The sequence below is a fragment of the Ovis aries genome, chromosome 23, assembly GCF_016772045.2.
Source record: "Ovis aries strain OAR_USU_Benz2616 breed Rambouillet chromosome 23, ARS-UI_Ramb_v3.0, whole genome shotgun sequence".
NCBI lineage: Eukaryota > Metazoa > Chordata > Mammalia > Artiodactyla > Bovidae > Ovis > Ovis aries.
This window is the reverse complement of record NC_056076.1, coordinates 61,714,063-61,732,689: the sequence shown is the minus strand read 5'-3', so window position 1 is coordinate 61,732,689 and position 18,627 is coordinate 61,714,063. Positions and strand designations below refer to the sequence as shown.

General features: G+C 53.2%; 1 protein-coding gene and 1 long non-coding RNA gene across 2 annotated transcripts in view; one reads left to right on the top strand and one right to left on the bottom strand.

Moving 5' to 3' along the window:
* BCL2 (BCL2 apoptosis regulator) overlaps positions 1-18,627 on the top strand; it is a 198,425-nt gene that overhangs the window by 169,354 nt on the left and 10,444 nt on the right. The gene's annotated exons all lie outside the window — the stretch shown is intronic.
* LOC121817704 (uncharacterized) lies at positions 1,625-18,104 on the bottom strand. The gene is made up of 3 exons (XR_006057730.2): positions 17,959-18,104; positions 16,858-17,270; positions 1,625-4,226 (listed from the first exon to the last, which is right to left on the bottom strand). It is a non-coding gene; the product is annotated as an uncharacterized LOC121817704 (long non-coding RNA).

Below are 18,627 nucleotides of genomic sequence, written 5' to 3'. Positions count from 1 at the left end.
GTAAGTTGCTATCTTTTGCCTCCTGGGAACAGTTTTTACACTTTATCATTTAACATTTAGGAGCAGTGCTCTATAAATAAGTTGGTCGGTTAGGTTGACAAAAGCTGGTGATACCAGCGCTAGGAGATTAAAGAAGAGACCCAGCCATCAGGACCCCTTCTGTCTTCACCTGACTTGACAAGTAAAATCTCAGGCTTTTGGACTAATTTGGGGAAAGGTTTTGACGAATTAATGAAAAAATCTTTAATTTTAGAATTTCTTGAAAGAGGTGTGCTTTTAAACTTTCAAATACCTAGAGTTGGGCGCGCAACGTGTTGCCAAGTGGCAGGTCTGCTTAGCAAATAGTGACCACATCAAAACAGCAGGCTCGGTCTGGCGTGCTGTTTCTTCGCCCATAGCAGTTACATCTCTTTGGTGTCAAATGCATGTTTTTAAAAATCTTGAACAGTGTTTTCTCTTAGTTAGATAAACAAACTCCTTGATGGCTATTTATAACTATTGGTTAGTGAGTCTCTCATAAGCCCCACCAGGCAGTTAGAACGTGAAGGGGATGTTTTGCAGGTTGGCTGTGGAGTAAAGACTGCCTGTTTTGATCAGAGCCTCTGTATCGCCCACCCGAGCCCCTGCTTGAAGTTCTGAATTAGTATTTCTCAGATTCTCGCCCAGAGCTCTGCTGCCAGCCACCGTGGATTGTACACGTCGGGAGCAGCGATTGCGTCTCCTCCTAGCTGTGTGGGAGCCTGGCTTTGGGGATTCACCAGCGGGCCCATTTCACTCTGTTTTCCAGCTCATTTATCCAAGGGCTCAAGGCACCACCGAAAACCTTCCTATCACAGAGAGCCAGTGTTTGAGGGGCATTTGGTTTCAACTTGCTTGTGTTTGAACACTCATATTTATAATCATGCTAATCTCTGAGGCCCTCAGATCACATTAATACCTTTGTCTAAGGCTGCCAAGGAAATGAGCATGTATCCACAGGGCTGGGAAGGAGGAGAACTTGGGTTGGGCATCCAGAAATGGAACAGGCTGTGACGTCCATTTCAACGATCCTTTCCAGGAGCTTTTTGTTTGGAAAGCCGCGCGGCCAGGAGTTGCTCGTGGACATGGATCCCCTCCTCCACTCTCACGTGGGGCTCCTGCACCGAGGCCCGCAGGCCTGGATGGCCTGCAGACCCTGGCCCTTCCTCAATGAGCCCGCTCAAGGGCCACGTGGCCTTGACACGCCCACCCCAGGGCCACCTTCTCGTGCACCCCCTCCTGCCTTCCCGCACACTTGTCTGCAACCGGCGGGGAGGAACAGCGCTTTTCCCCCGAGTCCACCTCAGAGCTGAGGTCCTGCTGGCCTCCGAGCTGATGCCCGGGAAATCCTGTAGGACAGACGGTTAGGCGCTTAGGATGGCAGGGGGGTGAGCCACAAGGGGAAGCAGCTTAGGGTCAGGACAGATACTGTCAGGGCGGGGAAGGGAATTTTGGGGGGAAGTCTGAACAGATTCATTTGACCCATCTACTAGGCTAATTTATAGAAAATGCACAAGAAGGGGGAAAATTCCCTTTGAGCAATGAGCGAGGTGAAAGAGAAGCAGGGGGTGTCCCTCATCTCATTATTGAAGAGGAAACCGAGATGACTTCTTGAGTCGTTTATTGAAAAACACCATGAGGGCTCAGTGTAGGCAGGTTGAAAAGAGGCCCATTTGCCTTCTCAGTGGAGACGTGGCTTAGGACTTTTTAAAGAATATTGCCTGTTCAATTAGAAGAATATGACAAGAGTCACCCAGTGGAGGTTGGAGAATTCATCTCCATTCTCGAAACCTGGGTAGTGCCTTCCTAGGCAGCAAATTTTATGTCACATTCCAGCATTCCTAGAACATTTACTGCCGGAAGTTTCAACAAAACGTGCTTACTAAGCTTCAGGGTTTTTAGGAACCCCGTCTGGGTCTACTTGTTTATCCCTACGTGGAGACTGTTGGTGCACCCGCCTAAAACACCTCACTGGAAGCCTGGTTCTAGAGTCTGTGCCCAGCTTGGGGTCCAGGAAAGGCTCAGCGGTGCAGCTTCGTGGCCTGGGAAGACTGTGCCCTGAGACAAGCTAGATGCGAGCAAAGACGGATGCTAAGAGGAGGTGAAAGGGCGGCACATTGAGACACCAGGGAAGGACAGAAAGAGTCGAGGTGCAGAGCGCTAAAAGAAGAAACAGGAATTCCCTGGTGGCCCAGTGGCTAGGTGCTGTCGCTGCTCTGGGCCCAGACTCGACCCCTGGTCAGAGAACTAACATCCTGCGAGTCACGTGGTACTGCCCCAAAAATAATAAAAAATTAAAAAATCATTATAATGGGCAGTGGACAGAAAAGTGACGTCTCTGTTTTTCTCTGAGCCTACTAGACCCACTGCTACTGCTAACAGATGAGGACAGAGAGCTTTCTGTGGAATCCACTCTTGAAAAGGAGAGAACCCTTAGGAATCTTTCTACCAGACCTCCGTGTCTTCCATTTTCAGGCTGACTCCAGCCAAGTGGAGAAAACTCACATCTGGACAAAGGAAATGTATCTCCTCAAATCTAAAAGCCTTATGTCAAGAGAATCCTTACTATAGAGAAAGCTATGGAGCCAAACGCTGAATTTGATTCCAACCAAAAACTAGATAGAAGGTTAGAAATCAATCTTATTCACGCCATCTCCTTCCTTCCTCACTGCTAACCCTCGGCCAGGCCCCTCTAATAATAACAGTGTTATTTTTCATGCCCGAAAGGAAAACCAGAGATTCCATCAAGAAAAAAGGCTTTTAAAGGAAGCCTGTGATATTGCAGTATTATTTGGACTCTCCCTGTAAATAATGAATGATTCCAATTTCTCTTAGTATGGGTTGAGGGTGGCAGAATTAAATCTCGCTGGGTTAGAAATAAGTCAGAGTCCCCTAATGTAAGCCAACGTTTATGATAGACGTGAGCTTCATTTTTTTTCCTCATAATTGTTAAATGACGTCTCTTTTTCAAAGAGACAGAGCTGTTATAAATAAGCAAATCACAGCTGTATTCAGCTCATGACATCCTGGTTCTGTGCAAGCCCGTTTGGCTGGCAGTTGCAGAGCCCCGATCAGGGTGGCCGTGTGAGAGAGCGGAAGGGTGAGGTGCTTTATGTCAGAATTCTGGGTTTGAGTCCTGGTTCCGCCATCAGGCGACCGTATGTCTTTGGAAAAGTAACCTCTTCATGATCGTCAGTCTGGTAGAGGTGACGAGCGTCACGACTTATCTGTGCATCGTTTGGAGGATCAAACCCAGTTGACGGACGTGGAGGAATTCTATCCGCTGCAGGGTGCCCCACGAATATTCGTTTTCCTTAAGAACACCTTATTTGTTATCATTTTTTATTTTTGGCCGTGCTGGTCTTGGCTGCCGTGCGCGAGCGTTCCCTGACTGCTGACTGGGGGCTACTCTCCAGCTGCCCGCGGGCTTCTCGTGGTGGTGGCCGCGCTTGCAGCCGAGCTCGGGCTCCAGGGTGCCGGGGGCTCAGTTTCTCCGAGGCATGTGGGGTCTCCCCAGACCAGGGATTGAACCCATTTCCCCTGCAGAGGCAGGTGGATTCTTAACCACCACGGGAGCACCAGGGAAGCCCACGTTTTCACTTTTAACAGGGATTTTATATTAATGGGAAAGAGCCATGGTTTCATCCGCAATATACATCCGCTCTTAATAACTCGTTAAGTGCCCTCCTGCATTCCAGCCAGCAAGCCATAGACAGAGACCAGGGGATTCCATTGTCACTTCCCAGCATCACGTCGCAGTGATGGGAGCTTTATTCCTTATCCAACACCACATGATAATTTTTGGCCTTTAAAAATAAAGAGAAAAAAGCCCAAGACCCAGAAAGATTAAGAATTAAGTTAATTTTTAAAGTAACAAATCTTTCTGTCTATACTTGTCTCCTTCGTATGGTGCCGGTAATTTTTAAAACTAGATTTTCCTCTGGGCGTTTCATGCTAAAAATGATGAAGTTCCTTGTCCCTTGTAATTGCATTTCTTTTGATTTTCTTTTATTATGACTTGCATATCACTGACACTTTCCCCCTGGAATGTTAAAAGTATACATCATCCAGCTAAGAGGAAAAAATACTGTCTTCATAAAAATGGAAAAGAGAAAGTAGAGGCTCCTCTCGGTTCCAAACAAGGCAAAGTTCTTGCTCTTCGCACGTGCCAAGGCTGATGTCATGGAACCAAACCAGTTTTGAGTTATCTGCAATGAAAAAAAAAAAAAAAGAAAGCAGTTCAACAGTCTTCTGGATTGAAAAACAAATTTTCCACAGCATGATAACCCGAAAATGACTGAATGCATTCTCTCTGTAATTTCTGGGGCAACCTTGAGTTCACTGAGGTTGAGTTTACTGAGTTCACTCAACCTTGAGTTTACTGAGCTCAGCAGTAAAGAACCTCCCTGCCAACTCAAGAGACATAGGTTCAATCCCTGGGTCAGGAAGATACCCTGGAGGAGGAAATGGCAACCCACTCCAGTGTTCTTGCCTAAAAAATCCCATGGACACTGGAGCCTACAGTCCAAAGGTCACAAAGAATCCTACACAATCGAGCACAAGGGACATGCACGCGTGTGCGTGCGCGCACACACACACAGACACACACACACCATCCATCTGTTACATGAGGAGTGGATGAAAAAACCCGTAAGATCCCTTTGGTTGATGTACTAACATATCATTGAAAGTTACCACTAGTGAGCGTTATTTATGGGTGATAAGCAGGATATTATGGCAACTAGATGGGGAAACAGTGGAAACAGTGGCTGACTTTATTTTTCTGGGCTCCAAAATCACTGCAGATGGTGATTGCAGCCATGAAATTAAAAGACGCTTACTCCTTGGAAGAAAAGTTATGACCAACCTAGATAGCATGTTAAACAGCAGAGACATTACTTTGCCAACAAAGGTCCGTCTAGTCAATGCTATGGTTTTTCCAGTGGTCATGTATGGATGTGAGAGTTGGACTATAAAGAAGGCTGAGCACCAAAGAATTGATGCTTTTGAACTGTGGTGCTGGAAAAGACTCTTGAGAGTCCCTTGGACAGCAAGGAGATCCAACCAGTCCATCCTAAAGGAAATCAGTCCTGGGTGTTCATTGGAAGGACTCAAGCTGAGGCTGAAACTCTAATACTCTGGCCACCTCATGCAAAGAGTTGACTCATCTGAAAAGACCCTGATGCTGGGAAAGATTGAGGGCAGCAGGAGAAGGGGACGACAGAGGATGAGATGATTGGATGGCATCACCGACTCGATGGACATGGGTTTGGGTGGACTCTGGGAGTTGGTGATGGACAGGGAGGCCTGGCGTGCTACACTCCATGGGGTCACAAAGAGTCGGACACGACCGAGTGACTGAGCTGAGCTGAACTGAACTGAAGCAGGATATATCCAGGGAAGGCATCTCTCAGTTTTTTAGAAAATCATCTTTGAGTTATTGAAATTCTGTTTTCATTCCATGTGAACTGTCGTCCTACATCACTTTTGCATGGATTTCGACGCAGGAGCAGATAGTGGGGACTCTAGGAGCCCTGCCCACGAGTCTCCCTTCTGGCTCCTTGTAGGCTGGTTGGTGTTGAGTTGCTCAGTCGTGTCTGACTCTTTTGCGACCCCATTGACTGTAGATTTCCCAGGCAAGGAGTGGGTTGCCATTTCCTTCTCCAGGGGATCTTCCCAACCCAGGGATTAAACCTAGGTCTCCTGCATTGGCGGGCAGGTTCTTTACTGCTGAGCTCCAGGGAAGCCAGTGCCTTGAAGGTTTGAGTGCTTCTTGCTGTTGCTGCCTAGAGTAGCAGGCATGCTCCTAGCTTCTCTATCAGGCCCGTGGCTTCCAGTTTCCTCCCCCAGATCAGCTCTAGGATTCAGGCATCCACTGTACCCAGAATAGACAGAATGGCAAGTCTGGACCTTTCCATGAGAACCGAGAAGGCCCTGGTGGGCCTGCCTCCCAGTCTCCCAATTATGCAGCCTTCTGTATGCCTGCTCTTGGTGCACAAACACTGAAAATGGGGTCCCAGAGTCTTCAAGTTACGAACTTTAGGGCCAGAAAGGGCCTTCAGAGGACAGGAAGGACCTTTCTCCTCCTGCCACAAGGAAGGCCCTTGAAACCTGTAGCAGAGTCTCCCTTGACGGTAAGGAGAGGATCTGGGCCTGGGGTAGCAGACACTCGGACCCCATAGCTTGCCCGCTGTGTGGGTTGTCATGGGAACAAGGAAGGTACAATGGGCTTCTCATCGAAACCACACATCTGCTCAGGCTCTTGCCTCCGAGAGGGTGTGCTCCCTCGTTCACCATTAGAACTGGGGAATTTCTTACTCTCTCATCAAAGGTCTTGTAGACTTGATGGCAGTCAAATCCTACATGTTTTTAATTAATATGAATTTTTCATGTTTTGGTTGCGCTGGGTCTTCTGCGAGTGGGCTTTCTCTGGTTGCAGCGAGCAGGGGGCTGCTGTCTAGAGGTGGTGAGTGAGCGCCTCATTGCGGCAGCTTCTCTCGTTTCAGAGCTGAGGCTCCAGAGGGCTGGGCTGCAGCGGTGTTGGTGCATGGGCTCACTCGCTTTCTGGCTCGTGGAATCTTCCTGGAGCAGGGACCGAACTTGTGTCCCCTGCACTGGCAGGCGCACTCCTAACCCCTGGACCACCAGGGACGTCCTGAACTGATACGACTGGCGTGAAACACGGTACTCACTGCAGATGCACAGCGGTGATTCACGGTGTGTACGCACTGCAGGACGAGCACCACGGTGCCGCAGTAACAGTGCATCCATCACCAAGTTATAAGTGCAAGATCAGCTCCTTTAACAACTTTCAAACCTACTGTATGAAAGTTGCTAAAAGGAATCACTTATTTCATATCTAGAAGTTTATACAAAAGGCCTTACAGACATGATGGCAGTGAAATTATGATTTTTAACCTTTAAAATGGCCCTTAATAAAATGACCTTTCCCAGCTGATGTACCAAGAAGTAAAACTTACTTATTTGAATCTGCAATTCATCAGCTGAGAGCTTATGACTGGTGGTCAGATATTCTTCAAAAACTCTCCAGGTGTGAGTCAAATAACCTTAAATTTTTTTTTTTTTTCAATTTTGGGAGTTGAGTAGGTGAGGATTACCTCAGAAGACATTTAAATGACGTTTCAGGTTCAAATTGAAATGGAAAGCACATAAAATTGTAGGGCCTAAGAATTTCAAGCATTTGGCAGAGGTGAAAACTCCCAAAGAAAGCACACAATTAGACGTCTTCGTTCTGCCCGTCTATCCGGCACAAATCCCTCTCCAGCTGGCCCGTCACTCCCCTGCTGGCATTTAACCCCACAAGGGTTGACGGAGGATTCTGGAGCCAGCGGCTGGCTCAGACTCCAGCCAGGATCTCAGGCCCGGCGTCCTCTCCAGGTGCCGTGGCCGGAGGGCCACACGGACGCCTCACGTGACCCTGCCCTGTCTCCTGTGAGCTTCAGGTCCGTTCGTGCCCACGAGCTGGGTCATTGAGCCAGGAGGAGGGCTGGGAGGTCCTCACCAGTCCTTCCCGTGGCCACCAAGACAGCACTGGTCCCACAGAGCCCACATGCAGCCCTCCATACATCTGAGAGGGTGGGCATCGGCCTCTCTTGGGAAACTCAGGCAGGCGGGTGGGGGGGCTCGGAGGACCGGCTTGGAGCCTGCACTGAGGCTCCCCTCCCCTGCCCAGTGCCCCACCGGCAGGATGCCAGGCCTCGTGTGCTGGGGGCGGCGGAGAGCGGGCTTGGCTGAGAATCACCACGCACACGAGCCTCTGTGCCCTGCTTGTCCGTCTCAGGCTGCCCTGGTGGCTCAGGTGGTAAGGAACCCGCCTGCAATGCAAGAGACTCGGGTTCCACCCCTGGGTCGGGAAGATCCCCTGGAGAAGGGAATGGCCCCCCACTCCAGCATTCTGGCCTGGAGAGTCCCATGGACAGAGGAGCCCAGCGGGCTACAGTCCCCGGGGTCACAAAGAGTCGGACACGACCGAGCCACTGACACGGCCTGCATGTGTGCGTCTTTGGTTTGCGTAGAGGCCTTGTCCTGAACATGCTGTCTCTCAGGGGCCACTCCTGAATCGTTTAAAAATGAGAAAAGCACTTCGAAGTTCGGCCTGACCGCGACAATCACCAGCTCGCCCTGCAAACGTCTCGCTTGCCAGACACGAACGGAACATGGCAGGATGAAGTGCGCAGCGAGCAGATGCGTTTTGTGGAAAGCTCCATGGGCAGCTTCCTAGGAATGGAAAGGGCTCTGGCTTTGTTCAGCCATGAAAACACTTCCAAGTGGAAGTCAGCGGAGAGGACAGCCCGCGGTCAGGAGACAGGTGGCTGAGGCCTGCGTGGGGAGTGGGCTCCCAGGCGGGGTCTGCACCCATGGCTGGGCCTCCCGGCCCCCCGCGCTGCCCGTGATGGGGAGGCAGGGACACAGTCGCCGTGCTTCAGCGGAGCCCATGAGCCGAGCCTGCACAACCGTTGAAATCCTCCCCCCACGGGGGAGGCGCTGGAGTCTCTCATGCTAGTATGCTGAACAGGCCTCAAGCTGGATTGGTTTTTGAGACACAGGGAAACTGCTTCACGTTCCAGAAGTCCTGGTGAAACAACCCTGCAAGGAGGTGGAAGGAGTTTCTCCTTCTGGGCTCACATCTCTATCCACATGTCATTTTTATTTTTTAAATTTATATATAGTCCATGGGGTCGCAGAGTTGGACATGACTGAGCGAGCAGCACTTTCACTCACTCTCATCACTGACTTACGGTGGCTCTGGTGCACAGCAAGGTGATTCAGTTACGCGTGTGTTATTTCCGACATTATTTTCCATGGTAGGCATTGCAAGACATTGACTCTAGTCCCCTGTGCTCTATAGTAAACCGTTGTTGCTTGTTGCACATCTGTTTTTTTATCAGAAACCTAGCATTCTGTGCATACTAAGCCAAACAAGTGGAATCAAAATGTCATAAATTTTTTAGTTAGGCAAAAATCCGAAAGTTTTCTAAATATATTCTGCACATCCTTTTTGAATGCTCTTGAGGAGGCGCGTGCAGGAGCGGCCACCGGGGCCAAACCACAGACAGGGATTCCAGGAGGCCGCCTGTGTTCCGGGGGATCCAGACTGCAGCGCCGCTGGCGGGGGCTCCAGGCCTGTGTGTGCTCCCTGCTCACGGCGCTGCTTCTGCTGGAGCACCCAGCCTGCGCGCACAGGCTCACCCACCGTGGCGTGGCCCCGGCCCCGCCTGAGTCTCATGCCCTGAAATCCAGCACCTCCTTTCTCCCCTTACGCAAGGTCCTGCAGGCCTGGCACCATACCTCGGAGTTGAACAGTTCAGACTGCAGCTGTGTGACCTTGGGCAGGTTGTATAACCTCTCTGACCCCAGTCTTTTCTGTCAGTTGCTCAGTTGTGTCCGACTCCTTGCGACCCTGTGGACTGTATCCTGCCAGGCTCCTCTGTCCATGGGATTGTCCAGGCGAGAATACTGAGCTGGGCTGCCGTTTCCTTCTCCAGGGGGTCTTCCTGACCGAGGGATTGACCCTGTGTCTCTTGTGTCTCCTGTATTGGCAGGTGGACTTTTTTTCACCACTGCGCCACCTGGGAAGCCCCCATACTACACTTGATCTTAGCCAGAGGCCATAATATGTAACGTCATTTCTGAGTCACCTCATGGGGTTGGAGCAACAGTTTTGTCTACTCATCCCAGAAGTCGACTTTAAATAAACGCTGGGATGAGTGGTTTGACTGGGGTTGGGTTGCTTGCTTCAGATGCATCCAAAGAAGAAATCAAAGCCAGAGGAATGAGGGCTGGTCTCATGGAAAAGCCCCATGCAGTGCCTGCAAAAGCTGTCCAAAGTTTGTACCATTTTTACTGTAGGAAGCATGTTACACGTGGATCCAAGATCCATGCACTTGGCCAAGAGGTTCCCTCGGTGAAAATAACAGTTTGTTAGAACCAAAGTCCTAGCTGAAAGCTTCACCACTCCAAACTTGAACTTATCCGTGTGACCTTAGGGGTAAAGGAAGTTTCCAGCGGATACTTGCGTCTCTGAGCCGTTGTACTGGGAGAGCATTTGCTGAGTCCTTGATCTGAAGCTCGGCATTGGGTGCGAGAGTCCCTTGGACAGCAAGGAGATAGTCCATCCTAAAGGAAATCAGCCCTGAATGAATACTCATTGGAAGGACTGATGCTGAAGCTCCAATGCTTTGACCACCTGATGCGAAGAGCTGACTCATTGGAAAAGACCCTGATGCTGGGAAAGATTGAGGGCAGGAGGAGAAGAGGGTGGCAGAGGATGAGATGGTTGGATGGCATCACTGATGCAATGGCCATTGACTTAAGCAAACTCTGGGAGATGGTGGGGGACAGGGAAGCTCGGTGTGCTACAGTGCATGGGTTGCAAAGAGTCGGACACGACTTGGCGACTGAAACGGCAATTGGGTGGAGGAGGGCACTATCACAGGGAAGCCACGGTCCCCTGAGTCTCTGTGAGTGCAGAGCTTAGGGCTGGGTGTGGAGCAGGCAACAGCTGTGAGCTTGCATCCTGGAGCTCAGCTCCAGCGGTGCTGCCCCCAGGGGTCAGGGCAGGAGGAGCTGTGAGGCAGGGCCTCTGGACGGGGCACCTGCACTGACCTGCCGGGGCCACGTGAGAGTCCCGGGCCGGCTACTCGCTGAGAAGGAGATGGTGGAGGAGGCCCGAGTGTGGGTCAGAGTCCCCCTTGGGTCCAGCCGGCCACGCCCGAGCCCCTCTGCAGGCGGGCCCCCAGGCTCCACACGGCCAGCCCCGCACGCGGCTGAGCTTGCGTCAGGAGGGCCGGCGGCCTGAGAAGTGCAGCTCCCCGGGCCCACCGCCCCCCAGCAGGGCCCACCGCCCCCCATCCGGGCCACCGCCCCCCAGTGGGCCTGCTGCTAGCCACACTGACGGCCTGGCTCAGGGCGCACCTGTCCTCTCGTCCTCTCCTGCCTTGCTGGCGTCCACAGCAGGCTCGCTTCATGGCAAGGGGCCCTTGTGAGGGGTCAGCAGTCCCCCAGAGGCTGTGCTGACGGAAGGTTTTCAGCCCCTCCATCCACTCGAAGCCCATCCAGGATGCCCCCTCTTCCCGGGAGCCGTCTGTCTCTGTCTGTGTTTCTGTGTATGTGCATGGCTTCGGGGTGGCTCAGACGGTAAAGAATCCGCCCTGCAATGCAGGAGACCCGGGTTGGATTCCTGGGTTGGGAAGATCCTCTGAAGAAGGGATAAGCTACCCACTCCAGTGTTCTTGGGCTTCCCCTGTGGCTCAGCTGGTGAAGAATCCGCCAGCAATGTGGGAGACTTGGGTTCGATCCCTGGGTCGGGAAGATCCCCTGGAGAAGGAAATTGAAGCCCACTCCAGTGTTCTGGCCTGGAGAACCCCATCTGTGTCTCTCTCTCCATCCCCTCTTTCTCTGTTTCTCTCCCTTCTCAGCCTCTTTCCCTGTCTCTCTCTGTGTCTCTCTCTCCATCCCCTCTTTCAGTGTTTCCTCAGCCTCTTTCCCTGTCTCTCTCTCTGTCTCTCCTCTCTGTGGCTTCTCGGGAGTCTCACGTCTGTCTCCCTTTCTCTCTGTTTCTGCCTCGCTGTCCCTGTGACTCTGTGCGTCTCTGTCTCCCCCTCTGTATGTATCAGTCTCCCTCTGTGTCCCTGCCGTCTGCCTCTGTCTGTCTGTCTGTCTCTCTGTCCTCTGATTGTCCCTCCTCTGTCTCTCCCTGTGAGTGCCCCTCTCACTGTGTGCGTATTTAAGGCCCATGTCGTTCTGGCGGCACAGCAGACGCCGTCAGAAGGCCTTCCCAGGGGCATCTATCTCGATGAGCAGCCGCGCCGGCAAAGCTGTACCGAGTGAACGAACCCGCGTCCAGGACCCAAGCGCGGCCGGTGCCTGGGTCTGCGTGTCAGAGGCCGAGGCCGTGGCCGCGTGCCCCTTATGAGGAGAGGTCTGCTCTCCTCCCTGGACGTGGGAGGACTGTCTGTGCGGGAGGAAGAGGCCTGTCCGAGAGCCGGGCAGTGCCCCTCGAGATGCATCTGTTTCCATTCATGTTGAGTCTTTCCAGGTGAACTGAACTAAATCATACACTGCAAAGTGAAAGCCGACCTTCCCGTGGCACGCCCACGTGGAGCCCGCTGAGCAGGGCGCCAGCGCGCCCCCGGCCCTCCCGAGCGCTCAGCCTTTCCGGAAGGCGGTGGGTCCGTGGCGTGCAGACCGTCACACAGTGACTCACTGGGCAGCTGGCACAGGGTACGGCCTGTTGTGTCCCGGGGTGCTTCCCTGCAGGATGCGAGCGTCCTGGGAGGTAAAGCAGGGCTAGTAATAGCGACTCGCTCGCCGCGGACTGACCGCGAGGGGGGCGGTGGCGGCGGCAGACGGGGTCCTGAGCCTGTCGTGGAGGGAAGGCCCGGGCCCGGCGTGGTGCGGAGCTTCCAGAAGAGATGCTGTGCTGGTTTCTCAGCCAGTCTTGAAAGCAGGTGTCAGCGCAGGTCCGGCCGGAGGCTGGCGGGCGGCCGAGGACGTACTGGACACACGCCCTCCAGGTCCGAGGTCGCTTTCAGCAAGTTCCTGTTAGGAACGCGCCTCTCTGCTCTCTCCCCACACCACCCTCAGTCAACACCTGCTGACTTAAACCAGCGGAGAGTCAGGCCTGCAGCCCTCAACTCAGGTCTGGGAAATCAGGGCCCCGCGCACCCCCGCCCCCGTCTGGTGTCCCGATGACAGCACTCAGGCCGCGCTGCGGGGCTCGGCGAGCATCCGCCCAGTTCCCATCTCTAGCCTATGAATTCGCTCTGGGGCGGCAGGGAGGGCCCTGGGTTCCTCGGCTGGCCGGACCCCGCGTTCATGGGCCACGTGGCTGGCGCAGCGCAGAGGGGGCTCTCCGGGGCGGGGGCGAGTCTCCCTGCTGCCGGCCGCACAGAGTAAAGGCCACGCTCACATCCGGGCAGGTCTGGACCCTGGCAAGGGGGCCACCCGTGAGCAAGGGTTCCAGAACAAGCAGCTCCTTCTGTCCAGTTCCGTGCGGCATAAAAATAGTTTAGTGCCCTTCTTCACGTCGTGTAAAAAATACGATTTTAAATAATAATTGACAAACCTTAAAATTCAATTCTAAGTGATTGACTTTTTAAAACTGTTTATTTCCGGTGGTGCTGGGTCTTGGCCGCTGCCTGCGGGCTGCCCTCCAGCTGCGGCGCCGGCCGCTCGCTGCTGCGGCTGCTCCTGCGCAGCACGCGCTCTAGGCCGCCCGGCTCGGTATTGAGACGCGGCAGTTGCGGTGCACGGGCTTAGCTGCCCAGTGGCACGTGGGATCTCCCCCCACCAGGGGTCACACCAATGTCCCCTCTATTGCAAAGCACTGGACCAGTGGGAAGCCACTGGACCATGAGGGAAGCGTGACTGCTTGGTTTTAGTGTTTCTAATGTCGTGAGACCCATCACTGTTCTCTAACTCTAGAACTGTTTATCACTCTGGCAAAAAAAAAAAAAAAAGGCCTGTGCCCATAAGCAGTCACTGTCCACTCCTCTCTCCTCAGCCCCAGTTCACTCCTGTCCCGTCGGATTTGTCTAATTTGGACACGTCATAGAAATGAAGGTGAAGTTGCTCAGTCGTCTCCGACTTTGCAACCACATGGACTGTAACCCACCAGGCTCCTCCGTCCACGGGATTTTCTAGGCAGGAGTTCCGGGTGGGTTGCCATTTCCTTCTCCAGGAGATCTTCCCAACCCAGGGATCGAGCCCGGGTCTCCCCCACCGCAGGCAGACTTTGCCATCTAAGCCACCAGGGAAGCCCATGGCGGCACGTGATGTGTGGCCTTCATGCCTGGCGTCTTTCATCCAGCATGCTGTTTTCAAGGTGCATCCACACTGTGGCTCGTATCAACGCTTCATCCCTTTCTATGGCGGCATAATATTCCATGGTGTGGATGGTACCCTGCTGCTGCTGCTAAGTCGCTTCAGTCGTGTCCGACTCTGTGCGACCCACAGACGGCAGCCCACCAGGCTCTCCCGTCCCTGGGATTCTCCAGGCAAGAACACTGGAGTGGGTTGCCATTTCCTTCTCCGGATGGTACCCTCCTGCTATCTATTAGCTGATAGACATTTGGATCACTTCCACTTTGGGCTGTTATAAGTCACACTGATGTGAATGTGTGTTCACGTTTCTGTGTGAACATGTATTCTCAGTCACCTCGGGTGTGCAGCTAGGAGCAGAATTGCCGGGCTGTGGGGTAACCGCTCGCCTCTCTGAGCAAGCCCCACTCTTCTCCACAGAGGCTGCGCTCTCTTCTTTTCCCATGAGTGATGGGTGCAGTCTCTGCTTTCTCTCCTTCCTTGTCGGCGCTGGTGATTGTCCGCTTTTGAGGCGAAAGCCATGCTGGTTGGGATGAAGTGATATCTCATTGTGGTTTCCATTTGCATTTCCCTAAATGACTGATGAATTTCTAGACCATTTGGAGATCTTCTTCTGTGAAATATCTATTCAAATCTCTGCCCATTCTTTAATTGGGCTATCCGTCTTTTTATTGTTGAGTTGTAATAATTACATTATTTTTTGCTTGATGTGCTTTCATTCCAACAAAACTCCATCATAATGGGATGTTTCCCCCTAACAGTGAAAATAACATAAGCCCAGAGCAAGAAAGGACCAAGTGCCAGAAAATGCACGGCTCTCTCGCCAAAAGAAGGTAGTGGAATGAGGAAGGTCAGGAAGAAAAATGAAGTCACTTTGTTTTAAAGCCAAAACCCTGCAAGGCAGTTTCCTGTGGACTCTGGGCCTAAAGGGTCCTGGGGGAGCCACCCTTTGAAGGAGGACAGCAGCCGTGGTCGCCTTCCTCAAACCCCAGAGTCCGAAGGGCAAATGCCTCTGTTGTTTACTCGCTCAGCTGTGTCCGACTCTGCAACCCCATGGGCTGCGGCCGCCAAGCTCCTCTGTCTGTGGGATTTCCCAGGCAAGAACACTGGAGTGGGTTGCCATTTCCTTCTCCAGGGGAACTTCCTGACCCAGGGATGGAACCTGCATCTCCTACATTGGCAGAAGATTCTTTTTAATATTGAGGCACCTGGGAAGCCCCAAAATGCATCCACACACACTGCTTTTTTGCATGCATTTATAGAACTCTCCTGCTCACCAAAGCTGCTATGAACACATGAGAATATCAAGGAACCATTCTTATATGCAGGCCTGTGTCTTGTTTAAGACTCCTCAGCACCTTGTAAAAAATGTCTGGTTCCCAAATGAATCAGCAAGTCAAAGATGAGATTTCAGGGTCTTCTACAGATACGGCTTTAGCCTCACGCTGGTTTATCATCTGAACCTGATGAACCAAATGGTACGACTATTTAACATTTTTTTAAAGCACATTTTGCTATAGATGCATTGCTTGGCCCATTTCCACAGACACCTTTCGAATCTCTGGACTGTTCTCACTTCCTAAGCCCACAGGTGGCCAGGTCCCCACTCCTGCAGTGTTCACACAGCTGGCGCAGCCTGGAATTCCTCACTGCACTTCTCTCCAGACTGCAGCGACTGCCCAGCCCCAGAGCAGAGAGACTAGCAGAACCTCTGAGGTCCCACCGGGCCGGCAGCCTCTGGTTCCGGCCTCTAGCACGTGGACAAGGCCCGCTGCCTTTGAGCTGGCCCCGTGGCTGAGGGGTCCCCAGAGCAATAGACGCCTTTGCAAATGAGGTTCAAACTCTGCCCTGCTCTAGAAGGGAAGGAGCCCTTGGGGCTCTCATTTTCCTGCCCTCCCTCCGGCTCCTCCGGGCCCCTGCCTGATTTGCATCCTCAGCTCAGTCTGCATCACAAAATACACCCAATCTTCCCTGGACCCGAGGCGGGCGGGCCAGTCCTGTGTGGGCTTCCCTTCTCCTGCCATCGTTCTGGTTTCCGGTTACACCCGGATGACACTCGGATCAGGTTTCATTTTTATGTCCTCGGCCTGTGACGAAACGAGCCCCTCCCCCTGGGCCCAGAGTGCCTCCAAGGTGGAGCCCCCTTTACTGCCGGGCTGGGGGCGCCCGAGGACCTCGGTGAAGGGTCCCGCGGCCGCTCACGCTCACGGGCCCCCATCTGCAGGCCAGGCAGCTGTGTGTCCTTCGGTTATATGCTCCAGTCATCAAGGTTTTTTCTGTTTCCTTTTCCCCCAAGCCCGGAATCAATACTTCAGGAGTAAAGGGGCAGGGGGGGAGGAAGCGCCCAGGGGACTGGACTTAGCCACCGCCCACCACGGCTCTCTGCTCCAGACGGAACCTTCCAGACTCATTCAGCACAAAGTGGCTGCAGAGGAAATCCTGCCGGGCCAATGATAAGGCGGGAAGTAGAGTCACTTCCTCACCAGCTGCTGCGCTCAGGTAGACACAGCCCTGGCTCCCTCGCGTGTGCTGCGCAGGCCGCCGCGCCCATCGGCCTGGCTGCCGCTCCCCCTTTGATTTTAGCCCTAGTGGGCGTCCGGACATCACTGGCTCCCGGCTTCAGGCAGAGCCCTGCTCTCTGCTGTGCAGGTGTCTCCCTCCCTGCCTGGCTTCCTCCTTTTTCCCAGCATTCCTGCTCGCCTGGGGCCTGGACATCAGCTGCCTCTGGGTTCTGGGGAAACCGCGGGTCCTGTTTATTGGGAACAAGGCTCATCCCCCTTGCTTCTGAGGTGGTGCTAGTGGTGAAGCACCCACCTGCCAGAGCAGGAGACGTGGGTCCGATCCTCCGTCAGGAAGATCCCCTGGAGGAGGTAATGGCAACCCACTCCGGGATCCTTGCCTGGAGAAAACCCCATGGACAGAGGAGCCTGCAGTCCATGGGGTCGAAAAAGAGTCAGACGCGACTGAGCAAGTGAGTGTGCACACACACACTCATACCTCTTAGGAGATTCCAAGACACGGGGCCACCAGCCGTCTTGCTGTTCCCATGAAGGTCTAGGGTGGCTTTGGCGCCTCTGATCACCTGCCCCGTCCTGTACAGGGGGCACCAGCGCTGCCTCTATCGCTGTGCGCAGAATTACTGCTTTGTTACCTCCGCCTCTCGGCATTCTCAGTCTTCACAAGACGGGGATCTCCCTGACAGAGGGACAGATGGTTCAGCGGGCTTGGAAAATGCCCCACAGCTTGTACCTCCCTTGGAGACTCCAGGGCGTTCAGGTGGGATGCTATTCAAAACTGCTGAATGGCACTGTGCCACCACCAATGTGGCACGAACACCGACCAGTCAGATCCAGCGCTGACCATTCTGAATGAGCTGAACTTGAGTTCTTCACTGGAGACACTAGAAGCTGCTGCAGCAAAAAAAAAAAAAAAAAAAAGGCGTCCGATTTCGTTCCAGGGCAAAATTTATTTGTCCTTGGTATATGCTCCTTTTGAAAAACATCACCTGTTAAAATGTGTTTGGAAAGCCTGGTCTACGGTAAGGTGTACTTCAGTTCCACAAGCATATGCTGAGCGCCTGACATGTGGCAGAAACATGCTCCAGGGATCCAAGGATAAATAAAGCATGGTCCCTGCGCCTCCAGGTGCTAATAGCTGAATGAGGGGGGAGACAGACAGGTAAACAGATGACCTTCAGAGAATACAGTGAGCAGGGACTGGCTGAGGATTATTTAGCTCAGCCTAGGGACTTGGAGAAAGTTGCCTGCAGAACACGATTGCACCGAATACCTTCGGGAACTGGATGAACTTATCGAGTGACGAGAGCTGAGCAGGAAGCTGGGTGGGGAGAGCACGGGGAGCCTGCGTGTTAACGGTCTGGATGGAAGCACGGGAGTGACAGACGGGATTCTGAACGGATCCCTGTGGCTGCAGCAGGCAGAGAAGATTGAAGGGTAGGGCACTAGGCTAACGGCAGAGAAGTTAGGTGGGAAATCCTAGCACTGGTCCTGGGGAGAGAAGGTAATGAGGCTAGAGAAACAGCGAGGGGGTCAGATCAGCGGCTCATATCCTGCCCTGTGGAATTCGTCTTGCCCTTACCTCCTCAGAGCTCTCAAGCTACAGGCGATGTAGCATCTGGATCTCTTTCCCCAGTGGCTTTCTCTGACCCCTTTGCCTGTGCACATGACCAGCCAGAAGTGCTGGACTATGGACACCTCCATAGGAGCAACCCTCAGCCAGCAAGTGGGAGGAGTCGGTGCATAAACAGCCCAGCTCCCCAGCCACAGGGTGGAATGAAGGAAGGTGTGTGCTCTGCACTGGCCCTCAGGTGGTCACGTGGGAGGCGATCCCCGTGGAGATAAAATAACAAAGCCTCGGGTAACAGAAAACACCGGAGGCGTCTGATGGCAGCGTTTGGCTTCCTCTTAGCGCCATCTGATTTTCTCCCTGCTTCTGCTCGGTGCAGAGCAGAAACGGCGGCAGGCCTCCATCTAGCTGAGTTTCACACGCACGTGGAAGCACACGAGTCCATTCTCTAGGCCAGGATCTACTCAAGGGCAGGACGGCTTCCCCACCGAGGCTCTGCCATGATCACATAAGGCATCCACAGTCAGCTCCAAGACTGGAACGTGCCTGAGTTTCCCATCTGTTTATAGCCGACCAAGGTCACCGTTCCATTTCCCTGTGAGTGCTAAGAGCCAGCGGGAGCCTGGACTGGCAGAGGCTGCTGCGCTGTTTCACTCAGTGTTATGCTGGGGACATCTTCCC